Consider the following 11,901-nt stretch of genomic DNA (forward strand, 5'->3'; position numbering starts at 1 on the left):
AAAGGCAAAGGCAGAAGCTGCCTTCCATTAGTGATGCTCTGCCAATAGAAGCCAAAGGCTCCAGCCTTTGCCTTGGTCAAAAAAAGGAAAACAGGAAATGAAATGTTAAGCAGCATGCCTTTACACTGTGTTATTTAAACAGCAGCCATGTATTGAGTAGATTCAGGAGGACTGTGCCGTGGGTTAGTTCAATGGTTTTTCCCATTTGGAAAAACGAAGTGTATGTACAAGTAGTTTGGGAAACAGGCTATCTGGACTTTTCAGAAAAGTGACCAACTCAGTAAAATTTGATGTCTTCAAATTGAGTCAGTAATATGCCAATAATATGAAGAAAATGAGCATCATTTCTTATACAAAAGCCAACACACACACACCATTTAGGGAGATTGATAGAATGATTCAGAGAACATGATTTTCTCTTTCATGCAGGAACATCTCTCTCTCTCTCTCTCTCCCTCTGTCTCTCTCTCTCTCTGGGCCTGTATCCTTAAACACCTATATATACATGTGCACATGTGCACATTCATTCATTCACTGTGGATGTGGGGAGCTGTTAGAAGGTCCAGAGGAATGCGTTCATGAATTGTCTCTTTCCATTGATATGAATGGAAAAGATGTTCCAGAAGGCAAGTTCCATGTGTAAGTGGAGTCCCCCTCACTCAGAATAAATCGAGAGGATCAAGCTGACAGCACTCTATTTGTTGATTCACTTTCACTCATCTCAGAAGGCAGGTATTTACAACACAATGAGTTCTGCTGGAAATCTACTCTCTGCAGCATGCTATACCAGCCTTGGGATCTAAAGGAAAGTCTCCCATTGGCTCCACTGAGTTTTAAACCAGACTCTCACTTGTTTGGCTTCCATACTAAAGAACAGCGCTCAGTGATGCTTGACATGAGTCAGAATCTGGGGATTCTTGGCAGGCAGGTCACTGCTGCTTACCAGGAGGATCTATCTATCTATCTATCTATCTATCTATCTATCTATCTATCTATATATCTGGGGAGAGGTCGCTGGAGAGAACGTTTCGCCTTCGAACCGCCTCCCACGGTTCTGCTTGCCTCCATTTGATCTTTCATTCAAATTAGTGAGTTGCACCAAATGGGTGCGTGTTTTCTCCACATGAGCTGCAGTGTGTGTAAATAAACAAGTCTAGCTTTCAAATGCCTTCATGATTCATTAACTTCAAAGGGATAAATGCTCTGTTTTCTTAAGAGGTCAGTCACTTCAGAGTTTCTCCATGTTCCGTCAGCACTGAGGGCGATGACTTGATTGTGTTGAATTCTGGGGGCGGTCACTGCCGTGGCTACTATTTGTTTTGCTAGCAGCCTCAGCAGTCGAATAGGAGTTTTGGTTTGCTTTTTTTCTAAATCTGATTTTTTCAATTGTGCACATTGCAATGACAGCTGGGTTTATGAACCAGCTCCATAACAGAGAAAGACAAATAAGGTGACCATAATAGCCTGTAATGTGCCATGTTGAGATATGACAAGTAGGTGGCAGATCAGGTAATAATGGCACAGTGGCCACTGGCACTGCATCAGTTCCAGGTTCAATCTCTGGTATCTCCAGGTAGGACTAGGAGAGACTGAAACACTGGAGAGCTACTGTCAGCCAGTGTCAATGATGCTGAGCTGGATGCATCAATGCCTTAGTATCAGGCAACTTCCTATGTTCCCATGCTCAGTTTTATTTCCTTTTTTCCTGAGGAAGGATCTGTCTATCTATCTATCTATCTATCTATCTATCTATCTATCTATCTATCATCTATCTATCACATCTCTCTCTCTCTCTCTCTCTCTCTCTCTCTCTCTCTCTCTCTCTCTCTCTCTCTCATCTATCTATCTATCTATCATCATTATCTATCTATCTATCATCTATCTATCTATCTATCATCTATCTATCTATCTATCTATCTATCTATCTATCTATCTATCTATCTATCTATATCTATCTATCTATCTATCTATCTATCTATCTATCTATCTATCTATCTATCTACTGTATCTATCTATCTATCATCATTATCTATCTATCATCTATCTATATCTATCTATCTATATCTATCTATCTATCATCTATCTATCATCTATCATCTATCATCTATCTATCATCTATCTATCTATCATCTATCTATCTATCTATCATCTATCTATCTATCTATCTATCTATATCTATCTATCATCTATCTATCTATCTATCTATCTATCTATCTATCTATCTATCTATCTATCTATATCTATCTATCTATCTATCTATCTATCTATCTATCTATCTATCATCATCTACCTACCTACCAGATGAGGTGATAATCTGTCATCATCTCACTTTCTTGTTGGCAAACAGTCCAAATAATATTGCTATGGTCATACAAAGTGAGGAGGGGGCTGCGATGAAGGCTTTTGTATACAGAAGGTGAAAGTATGGAATTTTGCCTTGTACATGGCTGAAAGTTCACCTATGTCACTCCAGTTAACATGTTTGCTCTGCATGGTTGGTTCAGAAGACAGAACCTACGACACAGAGGCCTATCATCCTCTATGCCAGGGGAAAGTGCCAGCCTTCAGCCTTCAGCTGCTCAGGGGACAATTAATGGGGCAATTCATTGGGCAAGTCTGCAAGGGAGAATTGGGTTGCAGCCCGATAGCTAAAGATCTGCGCTCAGTGAGAACTGATGGTGTTGGTGGTTAAAGTGGTGGTGGGGGGCAGTCTGAGTGTAGTGCAAGCTTTGCAGCTGACTATTAGAGAGAATCCCTGGAGGGCCTCAATGACATACTGTTGCATGTCCAGGAGGGTTGGGGGTCATCCTCATTAAGAGCCTAGTGGGAATAGAATTATGTCGCCAAGTCTGGGGAAAGAGCCTTTCCTCAGGGGATGAAAACAACTTCCACCAGGTTGAGGCCAATGTGGTGTAGCCCAGGCCACTCCCTACCCCTTGCTAGACCCTCATTGGCTAGCCAAAATAATTTCAGGAACCAGCTGTGGCCAACAAGCTTCCAGGTGGCTACCCCTGTGAGTTTGCTTGTGGGTTAGGTCTTCTTTTGGAATCTGATGCACTTACTGATTGCATATGGTCTCTGTTGTGCACGTGGGCTGGGGACTGTACTAACCCAGCACCTGTCCATACCATAATAGGCTATGAATCTGTTGGCCCTATTGGTCCTATTAGGCCATTTGCCCATGCAGCAGGCTTCATGATGCTGTGATGGCAGAGTACCGGCAATGCATTTTCTAGGGATGCCGCCTTCCCTTTCAGGACTGCAATCCAGTGTCCACCAGAGAGTGCAGGAAATGGCTGTGCATTCCACAGCAGTAGGTGGGTGGGGAATCAGCTGGAGGCCAGATTCTGCTGGGGCACATGTCTGTGTTCTGTGAACCAGAATGCAGCTAAAATTTAAAGGCAAGCCAGCAGGTTGAAGCTGGCTCATTCTTTTCAAATGGGCCAAAAGCATTCATTTATTCTTGCAAGACCATATGGGAAGCCTCGGCTCACTGGGGTTATCTTAGGCCAGGACCTTGCCTTGGCAATTAAGCTCCTTTTTCAGTCAGCTCCCGGATGCAGAGGATCATGCTTTCCTAAGAGGCTGAGGATGGGGCAATGGCCCCACTGCTCTGTAAAGCCCCTCCAGTAGGGTGGCAGGCGAGGGGGGAGGTTGGATTGGGCCCTTGCTTAGTAATGAACATCACAATTCCTACAGGGGCTTATTCACAAATAAGTCCTGCTGATTTCTGTGGGGCTTGATCCCAGGAAACAGCATAAGGTTCCACTTGAAATATTCAGATGGTGCCAAATGAATAGAAGAGTCACTCTGAAAAATATGAGGACCTTGCTTAGTGGCCAATCTGATGCAGTTCCGATGCAGTAGAGATAAAATGTGGGGCTGACTATGGGAAAGGGAGGCTGTAAATCCTCAAGATTTGCACCCTGCTTTTTGCCCTTTCAAGGATTGCTGCTTCACCGGGGCTGCATTGCTGCTTCATGTGTGGCTTAGTTTGTCTGTCACCAGGCAGAGCTGGGAGAGCTTAGAGCTGACAGGCCCATGTCAAATCCCTTCAGTGACATCATGTCATACAGAGGCTCCAGCTCATCCCAAGGTTGGTGGCGGCTACTTTATTTATACTGCGAGGAAAGAGTTTCCTACAATGATTTATCCTTGCCACAAGCTTTTCGGGGCAAAAATCAAGCCATTTAAAATCCAGGAATGAATGGTTAAAACGAAATGGATGCTTCCTTCCTTTCCCTTGCAATTGTGACAGTGAGGGAGAACGAATGAGGCACCATGTGAGCCTGAGGCTTGCTGTGTTACTTTTTCTCTTGTGAGGAATCCTATTCGGAATAAGGGAATTTCCCTTAAAAAAAGGGAAAAGTTGACAGCTATGTCTAGCACTATGCTTGAATGAAGCCAGGGTGCGGAGTTCTCGCGGTGTTGCTGAAGATAAAGGGCAGCCCTTCTTTTTTATTGGGAAAATTGCTCTCTTTTTAGTAAAATGGCTGTTGCTTTGTGGTTGCAAATGGAAGATGTAGACCCCATTTCTGGTCAGAGAAGAGCAGATAGGCTTTGTGGAGAGGGGAGTTTCTGCCATTTCCTGCCCACTTCCTGAGGCCTCTCAGATAAGAACATGTTGGGATATCATGGGCATGTTGACTTTTATCACTACCAGGTGCCATAAATATCTCTGGGTCCCTTTGGAGGTCTGTGGGTGAAGCACCTCTGCTTCCTTCCTGTCTGCGGAGGATAATTTTTTAGAAGTCGGAGAGGCAAAAGCCGCCATTAATCCAGGCTCCCGAGTGTTAAAGGGCCTGGCATTGATGCCATTGCAGAGGGGAGATCACTTTACAAAAGCAGAAATCAAAATGGGGGGAGTTTGGGAGAAGGGCCTCCCAAATCCATTTGCTTTCCGGTTCCTAAAGTGACAGCATCCCAGTGTGACGCCATAGCAATGGCTGGAATGCAGCATAATGATTTTTGAGCCTCACAAAGCCTTTGTGACAGCAGGAGGGAAGAGCAAGCTGAGCCTGGGACGTTTCCTGGGCTGAGGCAGCTCTGGCTTAATTGCAAAGAAGACTGGCTGAGATGATAATCCAGGGGCAAGTGTAATGTGGTGGGTCTGCCCCCTTCTCAGTGGGCAGCGCCCTTTCTGCGGTGGGCCTGGTGGGACTTATCGGGTAAATGCTTTATGGTAAACATTTGTTCTAGAAGGCAAAGGGGGAGCCGTAGTTCGATATGAGTGGATTATGGAATTATCCTTTAGGCCCACTAGGTGGGTCCTGAGCTTCTTTGGGGGGGATTCGTGTTTGCTTCCCTAAAGAACAATCTGTGTGAGGACCTGGAATACTGAAGTGTTTTTTTTTTTTCTGGACTTAGCCCACGACTAGCATCCTAGGAATCAAAGAGGCTTAATAAATTCTTGCCTTTCTTTATTTTGTATGCGCAGAACAGAAACAAAAGCCCCCAGACCCGAATTCAGATTTTTGTTTAGACAGGCCTACCCAGAAAGCTGAGGTGATTTTTGTATTTTAATTTCTGTTAAAATGTTTTAAAATTAGTTTAATGATTCCCCCCTTTATTTCATTGTTTTATCTTTTTGAAAACCACTTTGAGGGTTTTATTTTTCATTTTTGCAATCAAGTGGTGTATAAATTTTATGAAATAAATGAATGTTTCTCCGTACGATAACAGGAAACCTGACTTTGTGTTCTTCAGACAGCTGCTGTTTCTGTGGCTGCTGCTTGTATGGGGTGATATTTTTTTTTTACAAAAATGAAGACTGAATGGGAACATAGGCCTTATGCCAAGTCAGACCATTGCTCCATCTAGCTCCATACTGTCTGCAATGACTGGCAGGGCCTATCTCCTCAGCCCTCTCCCCAGCCCTACCTGGAGATGCCAGGGCCTGAACCTTCTGCATGCAAAATGGCTGCTCTGCCACTAAGCTACAGCCAGCCCTTCCCCTCGGTAATATATATGTAAAATAGACATCTCTCATTATATCATTTAGTTCACATTTAAAAAAGCAAATCACACATTCACTGACTATGTGGAGGCAGCTGCTGACCCCCACAAATTCATCTGAAGATCAGAACAGAATCTGATAGATTCTTGATCACATGGAGAAAGGGCTTTGCTGACCGTTGTATGTATGCAGGCTTTCTTCTTTATCCTGAGATGAAAAAGTAAAGGTTTTGAGCAGCGGCAGTTCATGGGATCCTGCCCCCTGCCCCCTCACAATGTAGTGTACAGTGGTACCTCAGTTCTCAAACTGCTCCGTTTTCGAACGTTTTGGTTCCTGAACGCTGAAAACCCAGAAATAAATGCTCTGGTTTTCAAATATACCTCGGAACTTGAAAGTCCGACGCGGCTTCCGCTTGAGTGCAAGAAGCTCTTGCAAACAATCGGAAGCCACGCCTCGGTTGTCAAACGTTTCAGAAGTTGAGCAGTCTTTGAGAACAGATTGTGTTTGACAGCTGAGGTACTACTGTATAAGGAATCACCCAATAAACACAATCATATAAATATACTATAAGTAAGATGCTATTAACCAAGTTAAAATTGACTTTATACCTCTTCTTTTAAAAATAACCAGTGATGGTTCCATACAAACTTCCTAGGGGAGACCATTCCATAAATATGGGCCCATATTTGAAAAGGCCCTGCCCCTTTTGTTTTGATATATGTACCATGAACCCTTTTATTTTAATCCCACCTTAATCCATTCACTGTACGGTCCTAACCATGCCTACTTAGAATTAAGTTCTAATGAACTCAATGGGTCTTACTCCCAGGTTAATTGGGTTTGGATTGTAGCCTCAGGATAATTGGTCTGTGCTTAAATCAGATCAAAGCTGACCTTTAAATTTGCCAAGTTGCTGTGGCCAGGGCTGATTCCTAAAGATGCCGTGTACCAGTGCTGGCCCTCTTACCTACCACCATCGGGAGTAAGATTCTGGGCTGGTGTGCAATAAAAACAATAACATTCAGTTAAACAACACTGGAATGTTTTCAGTTTTAGGTAATGTGTGTGTTTTGGGGCAGGCAAGAAGAAGACAAAATTCCTAGCAAGAACCAAAAAGTCTGCTGCTTACTATGTTCACAGTGCAAAATTAATGCTGTATACATCCACAATAACCAGAGATAAAGATACATTTGAGGGGCAACTGTACCAGCCATCTTTAAAATGGTCATTTGGTTTGAGAAATACCTGTACCAAGTGTGGAGTTGGTCGGGTTAAGAGCTCCCTACACAGGTGTATAGTTTAAGACTGCGTATAGATGAGAATAAAAGAGAACAAATATTGGTGGGACAATTTAGACTATCCAGGTTTGTTCAATAGTCATTCTTTTAGGCAAGAAGAGAAGGGCTCCTATATATAGCCAGCAGCAAGAGTGAATTTTGAAAGCCTCAAGGTTCCCCATAATCTGCTCAGTTTCACCTACAAACATTTCTTTTCTTTTCTGTGTTGGGGCCAGGCATTCTGCAAGCCTGGAGCAGCTGGACTATGTTTATAAGTCATCCTGTGCACTGCTAGATAATGAACTTCTGCTCACACAGAGCCAATCACTTTTCCAGTTGGCAATTCCCTACTCCCCAAATCTAAGGGGTAATCAAGGCAATGTGTTATGTTTTCAGCCTCTCTGATGCCAAGTTCTTAACTATTTGCTCTGATAAATGCTGGCGCTGAAGTGCAAAGAGCTGGAGACTTAGATATCATTACTTGCCGTGAAGGTTTGAAAGAGGTGCAAATTGCTGTAGAACTGGAAGTCTCACAGAACGGAGTTCTGGATTGTTACATACTGAAGGCATTAAGGCCTTGGAAGGGACCTGACTCATAGGCACCTATTGAAAGCATGGGCAGGAAACATTGTGTGCCCAGACAAAACCATTTGGAAACTAGAAAGGCTCAATTGTGCCCTGTGGACATTTCTGCTTACACAAGCGGCTGCACATGTGTGCAGAGCTGGGCAGAAAGGTATGGTGGATGGATTGCCCCGCAAAACTTTCTCACACACATGTGACCACCTACAAGACCTTTGAACTTGAGCCACTGAAACTTTAGAAAATGCCCCCCCCCCACATCGCTGTTCCCTATTGATAGCTCTATAGTCCACCATGCCATTTTGAAATCTTAACATTGGTGTTCCAAATTTGGACAACCCTGCTTTGTAGATAGTGATTTTCAGTGGCTCCCCTGTGACTATGGAATTTCCATTCCTTGGAGTTTTGTCCAGGTTTAGGCTCGAGGAAAAATGCTGTAAGTGGTGCCAATATTCATCCATGTTTTGGTATATCCCTTTATGCATATGAATTAAAACTACAATCCAACTTAGGAATGCAAAACAAAGGTTAATAAGGTTACAAAATGCATAGCATTTGTATCTCTCATATAATGGGAAACTGTTGTATAGATTTGCATCCCTATTTAGAATCATCTTTACAGGGATCCTATGGTCTATCATCCAGGACAGTATGGGGTTTTTCAAATTTATTCATTCATTAACAAAGAAAACACAATTGCCCCACAATATACACAGCATCTGCAGTGTGTCAAATGATATGCTGTGTACTTCATTGGACAGTAGTGTTCAACCAGCCTCTGAGGGAAGTTCAGAGGGTGGCGGCAAAGGAGAAGGCCTTTTCAGTTATGACTTCCTGTTTCTGGAATGCACTCCCTGTTAGGGCCCTCTGACACCATCATTAACATCCCTTCAACCCCAGGTAAGAACTTCTCTTTTCTCCCAGGCATTTAATGCATTATGATGATCTTACTGTCTATTGATGAGATGCTGCTGCTGCTACTGAAGTTCTTGCTGCAGTTTTTTTGAGTCTGTTGCATAGGTTTTTTGGTATGACTTTTATTGTAATGAATTGTTCCTTGTTCTGATTTTATGTTATCCTTTACACTTTTAAACTTGTGTAAGTCACTTGTAGATTCCTTATCTAGTAAATTGATACAACTGTAGCAGCATTGGTATTAGTGATTATGTTGATTTGTTTCATTTACATGCATGTGCACCAGAGGCAAGATGGATCCACTCTGGCCTCTGGGATTTCATGGCTAGGAAGAAGAGAGTGGAATGAATCCTGAAGAATGAGAAGCCAAGGAAATCCCATTAACACAATTTTAACAAGGTGTCTGTGAAAGGCAAAAATAGGGACAAAACAGGGGCAAAGCATGATTTGTCAGGGACTAGAAAATAGAGAGAATATCAGGTAAATAGGATCAGCCTATAGATATGTCCATGAAAGTAAAAATAAAATAGAAAGCTGCTGAATTTTAGGCAATGGCTACTGTCTTTTGCATGGTATAATTTCTTGCTTGCAGCACAGGATAGGAACAAAGAGAAATATACCCAGCCTCTCTCCAGAGCAGTCTTTTTGTATTCAGAGCCTCATTTGCAAAAGTGCAGAGAGTTGTTTCATGTGGCATGTGACACAGTGTGACTGGCCTAATCCCTTTGAACATAATAGAAGATCAAGCTGCTCTTCCTTCTCTCTGCCTGCATATCAAAACCAAATGGTCAGCCAACTCCCTTTTGTTATGACATTTTCAATCAAAGGTGACTATGAGTCTCATGTTTGGGGAAGTTTTCAGGGTCCCAGCCAGCGCAGGGAGGGTGCCTTGAGCTGAATCGCAGGCTGGCAAGCTTTGATTTGATTGGAGTTCCCAAGTAAGTAATCCTATTAAAGTCCGAGTGCCCGATTCAGCTGTCCCTCTATGGCTGCTAATCCCAGCAATAGGGGTGCGCATTATCCCATTTCCAAGGGAGATTTTTTTTTCCTGGGAGACTCCTGGATCACTCCAGGCACAGAGCCATAAACAGAGTGCATTCTTATCCTTCTCTGTCACCTTTTATATGTGGAAAATGAAAAAAACAAAACGAAACGAAAGGACCTCCGCAATTCCGCCTGACACAAAGTGCTGAAGCACATGCTTTCAAAGACAGGAAATTGTTTGATGCCTTTCTAAAAAAAATAAAATAAATAAATAAATAAATCTGAGAATGTGTGGGCTACTTTGATCTTTCAAAGGTAGCTAATTAACCAGCCTTCTGACTCTGGAGTCAGCCAAGCATAGAATATGGGTGGACAGAAGGCTGGTTAAGAATGCACATGTACTTTCACCCAGAGACATTGGTCCAACTGAAGGTGCCAGCACCACCAGCCTGTAACTTCATGGCAGAGGAATCCAGGCAGAGATGTGCTTTAATTATTCCAGTGTGCTAGTAGACCCACAAGAAGAAAAACCTCAGCAGGGATGAATTGTAAAGTTTGCAGTTTCATATTAAAAAAATAAATAAAATTGTTGCAATTTCTACACTGGCAAACAGTTGTTTGGAATGCATCGTGTTCAGCGGAGAGCAGGTCACATGCTTTGCACACAGAATGTCCCAGAGGATCCAAAATACATATCTGGAGGAGAGACGCTTTTATTTCTTCCCTCCATGCTGATTCCGCGGTTCATACAGTGCAGTTTATCTAATTTGCTTGCGTGGAGCATGACCTGCCGTTTCGCACAGTCGGTTCTCAAGGAGGTTTGTGATGGCAAACCCTCCGAACCTGACTGTAGTGCATGAAGCTGGGGCTAGACAAGGGGTCCCCAGGCTGCAGTCTGTGGACCACCAGACGTTCATGAGCTTCATTCAGGTGTCTGCAGTGTGTCTGTAAAAGAGCAATTAAAAATCATACAGCATCTTGCACAGTGCATTGTTACAGCAAGCGGGGAAAAAGTATTAAGTGCCCTCCCCAGACCCCCAGCAGTTTTCAAGTGGTCTGTAGGTGGAGGGAGTTTGAGAACCATTGAACTAGACGGTATGAAGAAAGTGTGTTCTCATTAAAAGAGAGCACGTGTTGCGATGGGGGCCAGACAAGACACCCCGCTGTTGCCAGGCAGTTTAGGAAGGATGGCCCTGGCGGGGATTGGTAGCCCGAGTTGCTGGGGTAATTTTGATGTTGCCAATTTGGGGGTGGGAACAGAGGTTTTTAAGCAGTGCACACAGCGATCTGCTTTCTCTTTCACTGTGTGCACCGGATCACCCGCCCTCCCTCCCTTGATTTGGGTCTTGTGCGTTGACCTTGCTATGCCTGTCATGGGGTCGTCTGCTGTTGGGGCAGGGGCCTGGTAGGAATTTTGTCCATTTGGCTGATTGGCTGGTGCCATTTGGTTTTTGCCTACTGCATAGCAAATCGTCACAACTTGTAAGGTTGCGGTTAGGCATTGGTTAAAATTGGTTGGAGGAGGGGTAAGGATTGGCTGGGCCTGCCCCTCCAACGCTGCTGCTGCAAGGGAATTCCATTAAAGGAATTCAGGGGCTTGCCATCCTTTTGTCCAAACCCTTGGAATCGGGTTTGGGCCGTGTAAGCCCCTGGGAGCATGCGAGGAGAAGCTGAGGGCCTGTGTTGCAGCTCCAGTTCTCCCCAATATTGTTTCCCCTCACTGACTTTCGCTGGAATCCGGAAGTCAGTTCTGTCCCCAAGGCGGGGGGACAGATAGTCCTAACCAATGCCTAAGCGACCACTCACATCCATGTATGTTAATAAAGTTGTGGCCAAAATTATGCCAAAAACCTTAAACAAAAATTCTGTGTGATGTGTGAGTTATTGGGGTAGGAGTGTTTTGGGGGACCTCAACATGCAACACACAGCTGCTGCCACATCTCTGGACCTGCAGTAAAACAAAAGGCCTGATATTATACTTTTGAAGAAAGATCACAGATTAAAGACAAGGATCTCACCCGCTCATGAACGGTAGGTCAACCAGAGGTTATTTCCAACGCTAGTTAAACAGAAACCTCAATTTTTTTTTAAATGGCACTATACTTGCAAATACCAGGAGCAAAGAAGGAGGGAGATCTACTGCTTATGGACTTCCTGGATACACCTGAATGGCTACCATGAGACTAG

The sequence above is a fragment of the Podarcis bocagei genome (genome assembly GCF_964188305.1).
Source record: "Podarcis bocagei genome assembly, chromosome: 5".
Lineage (NCBI taxonomy): Eukaryota > Metazoa > Chordata > Lepidosauria > Squamata > Lacertidae > Podarcis > Podarcis bocagei.